This window comes from Sciurus carolinensis, chromosome 5 (genome assembly GCF_902686445.1).
Source record: "Sciurus carolinensis chromosome 5, mSciCar1.2, whole genome shotgun sequence".
Taxonomy (NCBI): domain Eukaryota; kingdom Metazoa; phylum Chordata; class Mammalia; order Rodentia; family Sciuridae; genus Sciurus; species Sciurus carolinensis.
The window spans coordinates 97,764,006-97,781,983 of NC_062217.1; positions in this window are offsets into that span (position 1 = coordinate 97,764,006).

Sequence of the window (17,978 nt, forward strand, 5' to 3'; positions counted from 1 at the left end):
TTTTCAGTTCAGCCTTCAGGACAATTTTTTTTTTTTTTTTACAAAAGTTTATTCTCAGGTTCTATCAACATATTGGCCATCACCTTTGAAATGGAAGGAAGACTGCCTTCATTTCATATTCTATAAATTGGGAGTGGAGGCAGAAAGAGATAATGAAAAAACTGCTTATAAAAACAGAGGCCATATGTTAATTGTATCAGTCTAGAAACCTCTTTAATATAGCGATATCCAGACAGTCACCAGCTTCTATTTCTTTGGAAGCCTGGCTCCCTCATTTTTGTTATTCATTTTTGCTCTAATGATCATCCAGCAAATCCGATCCTGTTAAATCTGGGCCTACATCCAATGGGGGCAACAATAAATCTGATACCAAGTTAAAGTGCACATTTGTGAAATTAATGTTCTTGGCATGAATTTTGTTTTGTGTAGTGTATACCATTAGAATTATCAGTGATCTTCCTGTTATTTTCTGTTGGAATTTTGCAAAAGAAGCAATATTATGTGGACTTTAAAGTTTTCTTTTTTTATTGTAAATAGTAGTGGTCTGCAAACACATAAGGATAAATTAATAATTATGTGGAAAATATGTAGTATGAGAATTGCATTAGGTAGAACCTTCCAACAATAGAGGAATAATGAAATTTGACCAGGATTCTTTTGTTATATTTAGTTTACTGTTACCTAAGTCCTACTGCCATGACTTACATAATATTTAGATCTAAATTTATTTTTAACTAATTTTTTTCAGTAATTATCATGTTGACTTTTGTTTGAAAGTTGTACAGCTTATTGCCTGTAGTTTTGTTTTTTCTCTCTCTGTTACACTTTATATTTTAGTATCTTCTTATTTTGGGAAGAGCTTTTTCTCTATTTCAATCCTTTATTCTATATGGACTCTGAAATAATGTTAAGAACTGAGAAAATTAGAAATTTTTTCTATTTTTCAAAATTTGTATTGCAAAGGTATTGATCTGAGTACTTCCATTTAGAGAGTATTTAAATCTCTTCATCAGTCTGAAGGATTTATTCTACAAAATAATAAGCAGTTCTAGAATAAAGACTCTTACTGATCACATTGTATAACATTAATTTCAGACTACTTTTGTATTGTTGTTTTAAAATATCCACTCGAAGACCTCATGTCACATTCTAAGATTCAAATTTTAGAAGATTCTATACTTATTTATTTAGATGTTCATTTTAAAGCTCTTCTCACTCAGAGTTACTGAAAGTTAGGAAACATAGTTTTGGGTATCTTGGAGTATCTAGAATACAGGTTTGAATGTAAAAAAAGTTATTGATACTTTTGACATAAATAAATGTGCAGAAAATAAGACTTTTACTTACTGAAGTTTTCTACATAATATGATAACCATGAAGTAGCTAATAATTAGGATTATTGAATTTCTAAAAATGTGGTTTAAATTTATATTCTCTTATGGGAGGTATAATTTCAGATGAGTTCTTTTTTTTTTTAAACGTTTACATAGGGTAATGATGTTTATTTTATTTTTCCCCTCCTCCCACCCCTCCCACCCCTCTTTTCCCTCTATACAGTCCTTCTTTCCTTCATTCTTACCGCTCTCCTTAGCCTAACTCTAAACCTAACCCTAAACCTAATGCTAGCCCCTCCCACCCCCCATTATATGTCCTCATCCGCTTATCAGCGAGATCATTCGTCCTTTAGTTTTTTGAGATTGACTTATCTCACTTAGCATGATATTCTCCAATTTCGACCATTTGCCTACAAATGCCATAATTTTATCATTCTTCATTGCGGAGTAATATTCCATTGTATAAATATGCCACAGTTTCTTTATCCATTCATCAACTGAAGGGCATCTAGGTTGGTTCCACAATCTGGCTACGGTGAATTGAGCAGCAATGAACATTGATGTGGCTGTATCTCTGTAGTATGCTGATTTTAAGTCCTTTGGGTATAGGCCAGGAGTGGGATAGCTGGGTCAAATGGTGTTTCCATTCCAAGATTTCTGAGGAATCTCCACACTGCTTTCCAGAGTGGCTGCACTAATTTGCAACCCCACCAGCAATGTGTGAGTGTTCCTTTTTCACCACATCCTCGCCAACACCTATAGTTGCTTGTATTCTTGATAATCGCCATTCTAATTGGGGTGAGATGAAATCTTAGGGTAATTTTGATTTGCATTTCCCTTATTACTAGGGATGTTGAACATTTTTTCATATATCTGTTGATAGCTTATACATCTTCTTCTGTGAAGTGTCTGTTCATTTCCTTAGCCCATTTGTTGATTGGATTATTTGTATTCTTCGTGTAGAGTTTTTTGAGTTCTTTATAGATTCTGGAAATTAGCGCTCTATCTGAGGTATGGTTGGCAAAGATATTCTCCCACTCTGTAGGCTCTCTCTTCACATTTCTGATAGTTTCCTTTGCTGAGAGAAAGCTTTTAAATTTGAATCAATCCCAGTTGTTGATTCTTGCTTTTATTTCTTGTGCTATGGGAGTCCTGTAAAGGAAGTCTGATCCTAAGCCAACAAGTTGAAGATTTGGACCTACTTTTTCTTCTATAAGATGCAGGGTCTCTGGTCTGATTCCGAGGTCCTTGATCCATTTTGAGTTGAGTTTTGTGTAGGGTGAGAGATAGGGGTTTAATTTCATTCTATTGCATATGGTTTTCCAGTTTTCCCAGCACCATTTGTTGTAGAGGCTATCTTTTCTCCATTGCATATTTTTGGAACCTTTGTCTTGTATGAGAAAATTGTATTTATTTGGGTTTGTGTCCATGTCCTCTATTCTGTACCATTGATCTACCTGTCTATTTTGGTACCAATACCATGCCATTTTTGTTACTATTGCTTTGTAGTAGAGTTGAAGATCTGGTATTGCAATACCCCCTGCTTCACTCTTGCTACTGAGGATTGCTTTAGCTATTCTAGGTTTTTTATTCTTCCAGATGAATTTCATAATTGCTTGCTCTATTTCTGCAAGGTACATCATTGGGATTTTAATTGGAATTGTATTGAATCTGTATAGCACTTTAGGTAGTATAGCCATTTTGACAATATTAATTCTGCCTATCCAGGAACATGGGAGATCTTTCCATCTTCTAAGGTTTTCTTTAATTTCTTTCTTTAGTGTTCTGTAGTTCTCATTGTAGAAATCTTTCACCTCTTTTGTGAGATTGATTCCCAACTATTTTATTTTTTTTGATGCTATTGTGAATGGGATAGTTTTCCTAATTTCTCTTTCTGAAGATTCATCACTTATGTATAAAAATGCATTGGATTTATGAGCATTGATCTTGTAACCTGCTACTTTACTGAATTCACTTATGAGTTCTAAAAGTTTTCTGGTGGAATTTCCAGGTTCCTCTAAATATATAATCATGTCATCAGCGAACAGGGATAGTTTGAGTTCTTCTTTTCCTATTCGTATCCCTTTAATTTCCTTAGTTTGTCTGATTGCTCTGGCTAGAGTCTCAAGGACGATGTTGAATAGAAGCGGTGAAAGAGGGCATCCCTGGCTTGTTCCTGTTTTTAGGGGGAACGCTTTCAGTTTTTCACCATTTAGAATGATATTAGCCATGGGCTTAGCGTAGATTGCCTTTATAATGTTTGGGAATGTTCCCACTACCCCAATTTTTTCTAGTGTTTTGAGCATGAAGGGATGCTGTATTTTATCGAATGCTTTTTCTGCATCTATTGAAATAATCATGTGATTCTTAACTTTAAGTCTGTTGATATGGTGAATGACATTTATTGATTTCCGAATGTTGAACCAACCTTGCATCCCTGGGATAAAACCCACTTGATCGTGGTGCACTATCTTTTAATATATATTTGTATGCGATTTGCTAAAATTTTGTTGAGAATTTTTGCATCGATGTTCATTAAGGATATTGGTCTGAAATGTTCTTTCCTTGATGTGTCTCTGTCTGGTTTAGGTATCAGGGTGATATTGGCTTCATAGAACGAGTTTGGGAGGGTTCCCTCCTCTTCTATTTCATGGAATAGTTTGAGGAATATTGGAATGAGCTCTTCTTTAAAGGTTTTGTAGAACTCGGCTGAGAACCCATCTGGTCCTGGAATGTTCTTTGTTGGTAGGCTTTTGATGACCTCTTCTATTTCATTGCTTGAAATTGGTTTATTTAAGTTGTGTTGTCCTCCTCGTTCAGTTTAGGTAGTTCATATGTTTCTAGAAATTTGTTGATGTCTTCGAGGTTTTCTGTTTTGTTGGAGTATAGATTTTCGAAATAGCTTCTAATTATGTTTTGTATTTCACTCATGTCTGTTGTGATGTTTCCTTGTTCATTCTGAATTTTAGTAATTTGAGTTTTCTCCCTCTTTCTGTTTTTTAGTGTGGCTAAGGGTTTATCAATTTTATTTATTTTTTCAAAGAACCAACTATTTATTTTGTTAATTTTTCCAATTGTTTCTTTTGTTTCGATTTTGTTGATTTCGGCTCTGATTTTAACTATTTCCTGTCTTCTATTACTTTTGGTATTGGTCTGCTCTTCTTTTTCTAGTGCTTTGAGCTGTAGTGTTAAGTCGTTTATTTGTTGATTTCTACTTCTTTTTTTGAATGCACCCCATGAAATAAATCTTCCTCTAAGTACTGCTTTCATAGTGTCCCAGAGATTTTGATATGATGTGTCTTTGTTCTCGTTTACTTCTAAGAATTTTTTTTATTTCCCTCCTGATGTCTTCTGTTATCCATTCATCATATAATAGTGTATTATTTAGTCTCCAGGTATTGGAGAAGTATCTGTTTTTTATTCTGTCATTTATTTCTAATTTCAATCCATTATGATCTGATAGAGTACAAGGTAGTATCTCTATCTTCTTGTATTTGCTAACAGTAGCTTTGTGTCATAAAATATGGTCTATTTTAGAGAAGGATCCATGTGCTGCTGAGAAGAAAGTTTATTCGTTTTTTGTTGGATGGTATATTCTATATATGTCTGTTAAGTCTGAATTGCTGATTGTGTTGTTGAGATCTATAGTTTCTTTATTCAATTTTTGTTTGGACGATCTATCCAGTGATGAGAGAGGTGTGTTAAAATCGCCTAGTATTATTGTGTTGTGGTCTATTTGATTTCTGGAATTGAGAAGGATTTGTTTGACGTACGTGGATGAGCCAATGTTCGGGGCATAGATATTTATGATTGTTATGTCTTGCTGATTTATGCTTTCCTTAAGCAGCATGTAATGTCCTTCTTTATCCATTCTGAATAGTTTTGGTTTGAAGTCCACATTATCTGAGATGAGGATGGATACTCCAGCTTTTTTGCTGTGTCCGTGTGCATGGTATGTTTTTCCCCATCCTTTCACCTTTAGTCTATGGGTGTCTCTTTCTATGAGATGAGTCTCTTGCAGGCAGCATATTGTTGGATTTTTCTTTTTAATCCAATCTGCCAGTCTGTGTCTTTTGATTGATGAATTCAGGCCATTAACATTCAGGGTTATTATTGTGATATGATTGGTATTCCCAGTCAATTGACTCATATTTGTTTTTGACATGATTTGGTTTCTCCTTTATTTGGCTATTCCTTTAGGCTAGCGCCTCCTGTTGCTGATTTGCATCGTTGTTTTTCATCTCTTCCTCATGGAATATTTTGCTGAGAATGTTCTGTAATGCTGGCTTTCTTTTTGTAAATTCCTTTAGCTTTTGTTTATCATGGAAGGATCTTATTTCATCGTCAAATTTGAAGGTAAGTTTTGCTGGATATAAGATTCTTGGTTGGCATCCATTTTCTTTCAGAGATTGAGAAATGTTGTTCCAGGCCCTTCTGGCTTTTAGGGTCTGGATTGAAAAATCTGCTGATATTCTTATTGGTTTCCCTCTGAATGTAATTTGATTCTTTTCTCTCGCGGCCTTTAAAATTCTGTCTTTATTTTGTATGTTAGGTATTTTCATAATAATGTGCCTTGGTGTGGGTCTGTTGTAATTTTGTATGTTTGGAGTTCTATAAGCCTCTTGTACTTGGTTTTCCATTTCATTCTTCAGATTTGGGAAATTTTCTGTTATTATTTCATTGAATAGATTGTTCATTCCTTTGGTTTGTTTCTCTAAGCCTTCCTCAATCCCAATAATTCTTAAATTTGGCCTTTTCATGATATCCCATAATTCTTGTAGATTCTGTTCATGATTTCTTACCATCTTTTCTGTTTGGCCAACTTTGTTTTCAAGGTTAAATAATTTGTCTTCAATGTCTGAGGTTCTGTCTTCCAGGTGTTCTATCCTATTGGTTATGCTTTCTATGGAGTTTTTAACTTGGTTTATTGTTTCCTTCATTTCAAGGATTTCAGTTTGTTTTTTTTTCAGTATCTCTAACTCTTTATTGAAATGATCTCTTGCTTCCCGTATTTGGTCTTTTAACTGTTGATTGGTGCGATCATGTAATGCCTGCATTTGCTCTTTCATCTCCTCCTTCAATGCCTGCATTTGCTCTTTCATCTCCTCATTAGCTTCCCTGATCGTTTTAATTACATACATTCTGAACTCCCTTTCTGACATTTCTTCTGCTGTGCTGTCATTGGGTTTTATTGATGTAGTATCTAGGTTTGTTTGGGACATTTTCTTCCCTTGTTTTCTCATATTGGTCAGTTGTCAGTGGGACCCTGAGATATTGCAGTTTTCTGCTATTGGCTTATAGTGTCCCGGTAGATGTCCAGTGTATCACCTCCCAGCCTTCAGTAGCCTGATGTCTTGGAGGAATCTGATAAAGCAGCGCATCCGAAGAAAACTGCCCCTAGCCCCCTACTGGTTCCACGGTTTGGAACTGGCTCTATGCGGAAATGCTCTCACTGTGGGTCTGCACCGTGCAGCTGGCCGTGTGGGAGGACCCCACTGCCGGAGTGTGGAAGGCTACCTTGGGAAGACTCTAGCTGCCCTGCCTGGCTCCGATAAGCCACCTCTATCTGGGCCTGCCCCCCCGGGCCGAGCTTTACCCAGTGGACAGACTCACCCGAGGCTCTATTTCAGTCCAAGTCTCTCAATTCCTCCCCTTCTTTTTTTTTTATACCAAAAACATTTAATTGTATAAAAATCCAAACAAAATTAAAATAATAAAAATATCAGAAGAAAACCTAAGCACACATTTGTAGAATCTTGGAGTAGAGATGATCTTTTTAACCAGGACAAGAGTTATAAAGGAAAAATATAAACATATTTGAACACACAAATATTAAAGATTTTAACTCCTGGGTTCTGGAGCGACTGGGGGTGCAGTCTCCCTCTAGGCTGCCATCTTGGATCACCCTGTGAAGAGAGCCTGCAGCCGGAGTGGGCAGAGCCACCTGAAGAGGTCTCTACCTGCCCTGCCCTGTTCCCAGAGGCTGCTTGTGGATCGAGGCTCTCCGCTGGTTCGTTGCTGGAGTACACTGCGCTGCAGTGGCTCCGGGACTCGGAGCTTGTTCTGGTCAGAAAGGCTCTCACTAGTGGTCTAGTTCTGTTCCAAGAACCTGGAGAAGCTGGCTGTGTGGGCGGGGCCCACCGCCGGAGTGCCCAGGGCTGCCTGTGGATGACTCTAGCTGCCCTGCCCGGCTCCAATAAGCCACCTCTATCTGGGCCTGCCACCCGGGCCCAGCTTTACCCAGTGGGCAGACTCACCCGTGGCTCTATTTCTGTCCGAGTCTCTCAATGCCTCCCCTTCTTAACTCCTGGGTTCTGGAGCGACTGGGGGTGCAGTCTCCCTCTAGGCCACCATCTTGGATCCCCCCCTCAGATGAGTTATATTGAAGTAATGTTACAAATTTGAAGCAAACAAATTAGAGAAATGTCATAAATATTTAACTAAATTCTAGAATGTCAATAGATTTTTCCAGCCGAGTTTTGGTCAGGTTTTTAGATTATAATGTCTTAAATTTATTTTGACATCCCACCCATGTGCTATTAGATGTCTTTTACCACTGAACATACATTTTAGAATTCTCATGGCCAGTTCTTGCTTTCAGAGTAAAATTTATGAAATATTTCTTTTTTCTATTTCTATTTTTCCTGAAAATGTTATAGATTTCAAGTAGAGGTTGGTAACAATATTTAACCATTGAATTACTAATTTTATAGTAATAAAACTGAACACTTTGTTATAGATATACCAACTAAGAAAGCAATAGTAATATAATACATATCAGTGTTATCAGTATTATTAATTTGAAAAAATACTGAGTTGTGTTTCCTTCAATACTTTCTTCTTAATTCCTTTCTTTACTTTCTTACTTTAAACCCTTATTTAGTTGGTAGGTCCTACCTCTCTCTAACACACCTTAGTTACAATGTAGTCCTAAAAAACAAAACATGTGTTTCTCCTCAAGAGGTATTTCTTGCAAATTAGGAAATCATGTTGCACATTGAAAACATAAGTAGTTAAACTAAATTTCTTAAAATTCAAGATTTTTACAAGTACTCCAAATTCCTGAGGGCTAAAATATTTATCCAAGGTTATTTTCGTTAAGAAATCAGTGTATGGGGTGTAGTATCAATTGTGTAATGATCAACTCAAGTTAAGGGAGTGACATTTTGTGATGCTTAATCATCTCCCCTAATCCTTAACCCATGAGAAGATGCAGGTCATTAATGGCTGAGGGGTTTGACTGTATGTTGGAATAATTCAGAACCCATTGTGTCCTATACTAATGCTGAATACTGTGATGATTTCTATGAAATTTATTGCACATTACACATATCATGTTTTTGCCTTCCTAGAATGTCCTTGAAGTAAGAGGTAGAGTATGTGAAAATTTCTAGCAATCCAGGAATGATGGCAATCTCTTTGAAGACTGCCCATTCTTGTGCTGCTTAGTGACTTAAAATTATAGTTTCATGTATATTTCACTTTTTTTACCATAAAAGCAAAATATGACCCTGAGAAGTGAGAAAATAAAGGTTTGATTAACAACAAAATTTCTAAGAGTGAAATGGAATATGTAGTTTCCACCCTTCATGTAAGACATATCAAAGTAAAGAGCTTGCATGGTACTCCTCCTTCCTAACCTGACTCAAAGGTAAGGTGCCTTGTATTACTTTTTCCACCCAATAAAAAAAAGTAATAGCTGTAGATGAAACAATACCTTTATTTACTTCCAGAGTCTCACACATACTAGGCAAGCACTCTACTATTGAGCAGAACTGCAGCCCTCCCACCCCCTTTTTTAACATATCATCTCCCATATCCTCATAATGATGACAATGATTCTAGAAAGAATTGTAAGGCTTCTACTAGTACACAATAGCAATAATTATTTATAGCACCAAGAGAGCCATGTGTGTGTAGGATTGAGTTTTGTAGAAGTTGGCAAGAGAAAACAATTGTCAGATAAGCTATTGGGGAAGGAAAGAAATAGAAAAGCAAATGAAAAGCTTGGTGAATCTGAAGATGATAAGGGAAAAAATGAGAAGTGTTCTTTAAAGAAAAGTCAATATAAATATCTAGATTGAATAAGAGAGTGAAGACAAAGGATGTAATGCACACACAACAAAAATAGTGAGTTTAAGGATATCAGGAACTGTACACTTCATTCTTCTGAAATACTTGAGATTCATTTTATTTAAGAAGTGAAAGGAAATATAATTTTCACTTCTTTATAATCTATGGAGTTTTTATATAATTCTGATGTGGATAGGTGTGTGAATGGGACTCTGTAATCAGTGAATCTTTCCAGTGTGATTTTTAAGCTGTTAAGTAAAGGAAGGGAAGGAGCCAACCACATAAATGTCTAGGAGGAGGACATTCTGGGCAGAGAGACCATTTGTCTTCCATTCTTCTCCTCACATTCTGGAGTGACTGGGAACAGGGTGTGAGATAACATCACAATCATTTTATGATTATAAATCATAGAAACATAATGCAAATATATGCTCACATTTTAGATACTTAATAAATCAATTTATTTTCTTACCTTTATATTTAGAGTTGGAATAATTATATAATCTTAGCACTAATGAATTATAGACTGAAAAAGATGAAGAAGGTCAAAGTTTTGTACCAGTGCACATTTTTTTTTTATGGAATACAGGGTTTCACTGTAGCATAAATGTATACCGGTATGACTTAGTTTGAAGAATGTCACTCCAGAAGTGTAGCCCTATATTTCCCTCCTCTTTCTGTCTATTCCTCTACATCCCCACTACTGGTCTTCTTTGAACTTTCATGATGAACATTTCCCCATATGACATATTTCCTTCTGAGTTTTCCTTATTTTGTCTAACATGATGCTGTCCATGTCTATGCATTTTTCTGCACATGACATAATTTTTATGGCTGAATAATAATCCATTGTGTCCATGCTCACTATAATTGTTCAGTAAATAGATTGGAGTGATATAGCTGTGCCATATGATTTTCTATTTATAGTTCTATGAGTAACTGCCATCCTGATTCCCATAGTGGATGTAGTAATATGGATCCCCACCAACAATGTTGAAGAATTCCTGTTCCTCACATCCTCATCAGCATTTATTTCTTGTATTCTTGAATATTTCCTTTCTGAATAGGGTAAGAGGAATCTCAATTGACTATAATTTGCATGTCCCTGAGGGCTAAAGACAGTGCATATTACTTCATATGAGAGTTGACTGAATATACATTTTCCTTTGTAAACTATCTGTTCATTTGCCATTGCATAAATGGGCTGTCCTTACAGTGCTGAATTTCTTTAATTGTTTACACATTTAGTATTCTAATCATCTGTCACAGAGTAAATGGCAAGTTATGTCCCCCGTACTATACTCTTTCTGCTTACTTTGTTGTTTCCTTTGCTCTTCAAAAAGTTTTATTTTAATGGACTACAATTTGCTGTTATTTCCTCAGCTATCACGTTCCTCTTCATAAAGTCTCAGTCTATGCCTATATTTTGAGGCTTTTTCCCTACATTTTCTGAAAGGTGTTGTAATGTTTCTATTCTTATATCCAGGTTTTCCATTCCTTTGCTGATGTCTTATACTTGGGGAGCAATAGAGATGTAGTTCCATTATTCTACATATGGTTATCCTGTGGGCATATTGCATAATACTTGGATTTATATTGATACTGTGATTCATGTATGTTATTCAGCCATTCAGACTCCGGTTCCCACCTTCCCTTTCCCTCCTCCCTCGCCGCCTTCTCTCTACTGATCTACCTTCCACTTCTTCATTTATTTATTTTTAATTGGTTCTTTATAGATATGCCTAAATATGGAATTCATCATGATGTATTTATACATTCAAGTAGAGTAATTTTGTCAAATTCATTCCACATTCCTTCCCTTTCCCTAACCCTCCTCCCTCCCCATCAGTCTTTTCTACTCCACTAATCTTCCCTTTAACTCCATGATATCCATCTCCCCCACTTTGTCCCTTTTAGGTTACTTTAGCTTCTGCCTATTAGAGACAACTTTTGAACAATTTTCTCATATGACTTATTTTATTTAGAATGATATTGTCCTGTTCCATCCATTTATTGGCAAATGACATAATTTCATTCATTAAGACAGAGTAAATTTTCTTCATGTATAGATACCACATTTTATAATCTGCTCATCATGTGGCTACTGTGAATTGTACAGGTGTAGACATTGATGTACTTGCATCCATATTGGCCTGCTGATTATATAACTTTTGGACATATACCAAGGAGTAGAATAGCTGGATCATATGGTGATTGCATTATAGTTTTTCAAGGAACCTCCATTCTGCTTCCAGAGTGTTGCACTAATTTGTGTTCCCACCAACAATGTTTGAGTGTACCTTTTCCTCCACAACCTCACCTTATGGTGTATATTCTTGATGGTTGCCATTCTAACTGAAGAAAGGGGAAATTTCTGAGTAGTTTTGACTTGCAAGTACTGTGATTGCTTGATATTTTGAACATTTTTTTTTACTTTTTCATATGTATTTGACCATTTGTGTTTATTTTTTTTGAAATGTCTGTTTATTTCTAATTAAATGTTAATTGTATTATGATATTAATTGGGTCAATTGTATTTATGATGCTAAATATTTGAATTCTTTTTCTTGTTATTAATGCCCTCTCAGAGAAGTAGTGGACCAAGATTTTCTCCTATTCTATAGATTCTCTCTTCACACTCTTTATCATTTCCCTTGCTACCAGTTCCATTAAAAACAAACCAAAATACCCTGTATTTTCCTGCATGTATGTTTTTGGCAATTGTGACCAAGAATCAGATGACTGCAACCATGTGGGTTTGTCTCTGTGTCATTGTTCCATTCTGGTCCTTGTTTCTGTTTTAATGTCAGCATCATGCTGTTTTCCTGACTATTTCTCTGTGTTATGCTTTGAATTTGGGTTTTGCATTGCCTACTGCTTTGCTCTTATGTCTCAGGTTTCCTTTGTCTATTTTTGTTCTGTTTTTCATCCATATGGCTTTCAGGATAATTCTTTCCTGTTGCATGAAGAATATCATTGGAGGTTAGAAGGAATTGCATAAAATCTGTGAACCACAATCTGTATGTGGATATTTTCCCAATATTAAGGTTGCCTTAATTATTTTCATGAATATAAAAGGTCTCTCTATCATCTTGTGTCTTCTTCAATTTCATTTTTATCATTCTGGAGTTTTCTTGAGTAGTTGTATCACCTCCTTGATTTGGTTTATTTGTATGTATTTGGTTTTTCTTCTATTGTTAGTGGAGTTATCTTAATTCCATTATCATTTGAGTTTTTTATTATGTAGATATATTATTTATAATTTTCTGTTGCTTTTCTTCTACTTGACTGAATTTGTTCATCTTATTTTAAATTCTTCTGGTGGGGCTTTTAGGATCTCGTAAAAGAGGATCAGATATTTTGTAAATAATGATAATTTGATTTCTTATTTTTTCCCTTCCTTTTTCTAATTGCTTTAACTAGAAATTCAGATGCTATTTTTGGCAGGAGTGGTGAGCATGCACATCTTTTACTTGTTTCTGATTTTAAAGGAAGTGCTTTTAATTTTTCAACATTCAGTATGCCATTGGCTTTGGATTTGGCATACATTGCCTTTGTAATACTATAGCAAGTTCCTGCTGTCACTAGTTTTTTAAGGCTTTGCTCATTTACTGTTGAATTTTGTCAGCAGCTTTTTCTACATCTATCGAGATGATCATGAGATTTTTCATTCCTCTTTCTCTGTGTGGCATACTGCATTTATTGATTTACATGTGTTGAACTATCCTTGCATTTTTTGAATTAAATCAATATTATGATGTTGTAGGATCCTTTAAATGTGTTGCTTGAAATTGCTTTCAAGTATTTCATGAGGGTTTTTGCAAATATTTTCCTCAAGAACATTATGAAATAAGATTATTTCTTAGTTTTTTTTCTTATGCAGTCTTCCTATAAGGTTGATATTGGCATCATAGAATATGTTTGGCAGTTTCCTCTCTTTTCTATCCCTTGTAGTTTTGTGAGAAGCATTATTGTTAGTTCTTTTTTGATGATCTGGCAAAATTAAGTCATGAATGTGTCTTGTTCTTGGCTATTGTTTTTAGAATGCTTATCATCAGTTCTTCAGTATAATGGCAAGCTATTGGTCTGTTTAGATTTCCTATATCCTCTTGATTCAATCTGTAGGTCATTTAGGTCTAGAAATTTATTCATTCCTTCTATATTTTCTAATTTTTATTTTGTAAATCATCCTAATGGGCCTCTGGATTTCCCATTTATTTGCATTTCACATTTCAAAATAATCCTTAATTGTCCTCTGTATTTCAGAGAGATGTCTGTTAATAAGATCCACTTCTTTTGTATGTAAATTTATTGATTTGTATCTTCTCTGTCTTGACCTTAATTTGTTTCAGGGTTTATCACTCTCGTTTATTTTTTCAAAGACCCAACTCTTTGTTTCATTTATCCTTTGTATTGTTCAATCATTTTCCATTTCATTAATTTTGTACTAATACTTATCATTTCTTTCTTTCTTCTGGATTTGGAGATGGATTGTTCTTATTTCACTAAGACCTGCACAATCATTTATAGTTGTTTTAGGTGAGATCTTTCTGATTTTACAAGGTATGTAGACATATTTATAAATTTTGTTCCTAGTGCTCCTTTCATTGTATCCCACAAATTCTGGGATGTATTTCTCTTTTCAATTTATTCTAAGGGTCTTTTAATACTTTCCCTGATTTCTTTGATGACCCATTGATCATGTGAAAGTGTATTGCTCATTCTATAATTGTGTGTAATGTTTATTGTTTTTTTATCTTGATTTGGTTTTGAAATGTTATTTTATCTTGATCAGATAATATGCAAGGAATTATTTTGATTGCTTTGTGGATTTTTAAAGATAGCCTTTATGGCTCAATATAGAGTCTGTTTTAGAGAAAATTCTATGAAAAGATTGAATATTCTATTATCTGAGGAATTATCGCAGAGATATCTGTGAAGTTCTTTTGATCAAATTACAGTTGAACTGTATAGGAACTGTTGACTTTTTTTCTGGGTGACATATGCATTGGTGAGAGTGGTATATTGGAGTGACCCGCTCTGATTTTACTGGGGCCCATTATTTCCTTTACTTTGAGTAGTATTTGTTTCATGAAATTGGGGGCACTGATGTTCAGGGCATAAATATAGCCATCAAAATTTTTTGTGGTATTATTCCTTTTACCTTTCCTAGGTAGTGATCTTCCTTGTCATTTCGGACTGATGATGGTGGTTTGAAGTCTTTCAGCAAATATCATAAGAGCTACTGTTGCTTTCATTTGGCTTCCATTTATATGAAATGGAAATACCATTTTCCATCTTTTTATTCTGTGAGTCTCTTTCAATGGAATGTATGCTTTCTGCAGACAAGACACAGTGAGTCTTGATTTTTTTCATTCTGTATTCCACTTAATGTCTTTTAATTGAAGAATCAAGCTTGTTAAAATTGAATGTGAATGGTATACAGTTATGCATTTCTTCCTGTCATTTTGCTTTATATTTATAATTGGAATCACTCATAATTCACATTTACATGTACATATTTTACTTGTTTCTTATTTTAGAGGAAATTCTGTAGATTTTTCACCATTCAGTATGCCATTGGCTTTGGATTTAGAATACACAGTCTTTGTAATACTATATCAAGTTCCCACAGTCCCTATTTTCTTAAGATTTTTCTCTTGAAGGTGTGTTGAATTTTTCCAAAGGCTTTTTGTACATCTATTGAGATGATCATTAGATTTTTGTCCTTGATTCTCTGTGTGCATTTGCATCTGTTGAACCATCCCTGCATTTTTGGAATTAAACCAATTTTATGTTAATGATGTTGTGTGATCATTTAAATGTGTTGTTGAAATTGTTTTCAAGCATTTCCTGAAGGTTTTTGGAACTGGGTCCCTCAAAAATTTTATTAAATGAGTTTCTTCCTTTGTTTTTTCTTATGCAGTTTTCCTATAAGATTAATATTGCCCTCATACAATGTGTTTGCCAGTTTCTTCCCTTTTCTCTCCCATGTAATTTTTTGAGGATAATCAGCGTTAATTCTCCTTTGATGATATGGCAAGATTCAGTAATGAATGTGTCTGGTCCTGGACTTTTGGGTTTTTTTTTGTTTGGTTTGGTTCAGGTTTTATCAATCTTATCTTTTGAAAGAACCAACTCTTAGTTTCCCTTATCTTTTTTGTTGTTCATTAATTTTCTAATTCATTAAACTTGACACTAATACTTTTCATTTGTTTCTTTCTACTGGATTTGGAATTGGATTGCTCTCATTTCCCTAAGACTTGGAGATTCATGTGTAGTATATTTAGTTGAGATTTCTCTAATTTTTTAGGTGTGTGGCCACATTTATAAATTCCCATTTTAGTGCTGCTTTAAATTGTATCCCACATTTTATGGGATGTGTTTCTCCCTTCAAATGATTTTGTTTCTCCCTTCAAATTATTCTCAGGGCTTTTTAATCCTTCCCCTGATTTATTTGATGACCCATTCATGAAGCAAAATATACTGCTCTTTTTCTTTTTCTTTTGCTCTGTTTCTGTCATTTCAGTTAGTGTAATTTTGAAATTTATTTTAATATGATCAGAGAAATGCAAGGAATTATTTTGATTGCTTTGTGTATTTGCTAAGAATAAGCTTTATGGCCTAATACAGAGTTTGTTTCAGTGATAATTCAATGAAAATAATGAGTATTCTACTGTTGTCTATGGAAATAGTCCATAGACACATGTAAATTTCTTTTGATGAAAAGTATAAACTCTGTAGTAACTGATGCTATTTTGTCTGAATGACAGTATTGGTGAGAGTGGTGTATTGAACTGACTCACAATTATTTCACAGGGACCCTTCTGTCCCTTTACTTTGAGTAGTTTTTGTTTCATGAGATGGGGGCACTAATGTTCAGGGCATAAATATTTATAGTCATTAAAACATTTTGTTGGACTATTCCTTTTATAGGTCGTGATCTTCCTTGTCATTTCTGGCTCTTGGTGACTTAAAGTGTTTTGGAAAATATTAGAAGAGCTACTGCTGCTTGCATTTGGCTTCCATTTGTATGAAATGGAAGTACCATTTCCTATCCTTTCATTCTGTGAGTCTTTTTGAATCTGATGGTGTTTCCTGCATTCAACATACAGCTTGGGTCTTGAATTGTTCATTTCTTGTTCCACTTAATGACTTCTAATTAAGGCATGAAGCTCATATGCATTCAGTATGAATGGTAGAGAAGTATGCATTTCTTGATTTCATTTTTTTCTTTTTAATTTATTATTATTTTTTTTAAATTTACATACGGTATTTTGATTTGTTGTACACAAATGGGTAGAACTTTTCATTTCAATGGTTTTACACAATGTAGATTCACATCCTTTTTGTAATCACACATGTCTACAGGGTAATGTTTGTCTCAGTTCACTGTCTTTTCTTCCCCCACCCTCTCCCACCCCATTTCCCTCTACATAATCCAAAGTTTCTCCATTCTTCTATTACTTCCCCTGCCATCCCCTGTTATGTATCATCATCTATTTATCAGAGAAAACATTTGGCCTTTGAATTTTGGGGATTGGCTTATTTCACTTTGTATGATATTCTCCAACTCCATCAATTTACCTGCAATTGCAATAATTTTATTCTTTTTTATGGTCAAGTAATATTCCAATGTGTATATATACCACAGTTTCTTTATTCATTCACCTATTGAAGGACATCTAGGTTGGTTCCACAATTTAGCTATTGTAAATTGAGCACCTATAAACATTGATGTGGTTGCATCACTGTAGTATGCTGATTTAATGTCCTTTGGGTATAACTGAGTCAAATGGTGGGTCCATCCCACATTTTCTGAGGAATCTGCACACTACTTTCCAGATAGGCTGCACCAATTTTCAACTCCACCAGCAATTTATGAGTGTATGTTTTTTCCCCACATCCACGCCAATGCTTTATTGCTTGTGTTCTTGATAATAGCCATTCAAATTGGAGTGAGATGAAATCTTAGGGTGATTCTGATTGGCATTTCTCTAATTACTAGAGATGATGAGCACTATTTCATATATTTGTTGATCACCTGTATATCTTCTTCTGTGAAGTATCTGCCCAGTTCCTTAGCCTATTTATTGATTGGGTTCTTTGTATTTTTGGTGTTAAGTATTATCATTAAGTTCTTTATAGATTTTGGAGATTAGTGCTCTATCTGAAGTGCCAAGTGGAAAAGACTTTCTCCCAATTGTAGGCTCTCTTTTCACATTATTGTTTGTTTCCTTGGCTCATGGTGGCTTGGAATGTTTTTGTAAATACTAGAAGAGCTACTGATGCTTACATTCAGCTTCCACTTTTATGAAATGGAAGTACCATTTTCTATCCTTTTATTCTGAGTCTCTTTGAATGTGATGGGTATTTCCTTCATTCAACATACAGCTGGGTCTTGAATATTTTATTTCATGTTCCCCTTAATATCTTTTACTTGAAGAATCAAGCCCATTTACATTCAGTATGAATGGTAGAGAGGTATGTATTTCTTCATTTCATTTTGTTCTTTTTAACAATTAGATTGCCTCATAACTCACATGCTTGCCTATTCCAGTGAGATTTATC